The sequence below is a fragment of the Fukomys damarensis genome, unplaced genomic scaffold (assembly GCF_012274545.1).
Source record: "Fukomys damarensis isolate Sample0158 unplaced genomic scaffold, DMR_v1.0_HiC HiC_scaffold_16, whole genome shotgun sequence".
NCBI classification, from domain to species: Eukaryota; Metazoa; Chordata; class Mammalia; order Rodentia; family Bathyergidae; genus Fukomys; species Fukomys damarensis.
This window is the reverse complement of record NW_022900928.1, coordinates 56422840-56423563: the sequence shown is the minus strand read 5'-3', so window position 1 is coordinate 56423563 and position 724 is coordinate 56422840.

Here is a 724-nt window from a genome sequence, read left to right as displayed (position 1 = left end):
GCCCAGCCGCTCCCACGGCGGGTGTGGAGGGCGCTGGCCGGCGTGCGGACAGCGCGGACCGAGTCCCAGGCCTCGGAGCTTCCTCTCGCGTTCGCCCTACATGGTCACCGGAGCTTCCCTGTACGAAAGAGCTCATACAAACGCTCCGGGAGACGGGAGGGGCGAATGATGAGACGGTGAGGGGAGCCGACCTGACTGGGAGGAGGAAGCATCGACCCCACCGGCCTCCCCCCGCTCCTTCAGATTAGCCTTTGTGGTAGCACCCACAGCGGCCACCCCGGCCACGGGCAACGAATTTAGCAGGGCTTGGGCCGGGCAGCTCAGGTTCCTGGCTGCGTCACGTGGTGCGGGGGGCGGGGCGCGCTCCGGAGCGAGCTAGAGACCTGGAAGCCGCCGGGCCGAACACCGCTGTGAGCGCGCCCTCTGCTGGCCGAACCCAGGGTGTCTCCGCGGCCCGCGCACCGAATCCCAGGCTCGCTGAATCTTTCTTTAGGAAGACCTGGCAGAGAAGGCGTCCAGTAAAAGATGTTGAGTGAAGGAATGCACAGATGTATTAATTACTAATATTTCTAGGCAAGATATCCTGGCACTTTGATAATCTATTAAAACAGTATTCCAAGGCATAAATCTTAATCCTGGATAATCTAGATAAAATTTAAAGTATACCAAGCTGTGCACAAATTACATGCAAAAAGTATACCGTCTTATAAAAAGGACTTGAGCA